The sequence below is a fragment of the Phytophthora infestans genome, genomic scaffold (genome assembly GCF_000142945.1).
Source record: "Phytophthora infestans T30-4 supercont1.103 genomic scaffold, whole genome shotgun sequence".
In the NCBI taxonomy this organism is placed as follows: domain Eukaryota; phylum Oomycota; class Peronosporomycetes; order Peronosporales; family Peronosporaceae; genus Phytophthora; species Phytophthora infestans.
In genome coordinates, this window is record NW_003303656.1 from 343,076 (window position 1) to 343,698 (window position 623).

Genomic DNA, 623 nt, shown 5'->3' on the forward strand with positions numbered 1-623 from the left:
TGTAGAGCACGAGAGGCGCAAAGCTGAGGACCAGGTCAACCATGAAGCTGATGTGCAAGACGGCGAAGATTGCAGCGAAGCGGAGGTCAATGTGCGTGCGTCCCAGATCGACACCAGTGTCCAGTTATCGCAGGGCACTATGCAAGACCTATTCGGTTCGCCTACGCCAAGCGAAGTGGAGCTGTCGCAAGGAGCTGTAAATCGCGCATTTGACCTTCCGCAAGACGACGGTCAGGATGGCATTTCAGAGCGGGATGTAATTGAAAAGGCGGCCCAATTACAACATCTCTCGGGGGCTTCTGGAGCCGAAAGATTGAATTCCGATGCACCTGTCCCTAGGCGAGCTCAACCACGACGTGAATTCAAGCGCGACGTTAACTTTGTGGAGGCCAACGAGAACTCGAGTGACTACGAGCACTTTTACGGTAAGTCAATTGCGCAAACAAATGTATGCGCAAACAGATGATTGGACGAACAGGATGATTGGACGAGTCCATGATTGGATGCACCAAATGATTGGATGCAGACTAGGACGTAAGACAGAGTAAGCTCCAATAAATCAATCACTTTGCATTTTATCATCTAGTGCACAAACGACCTTCCTTTTGGTTATGAGCCCAAGC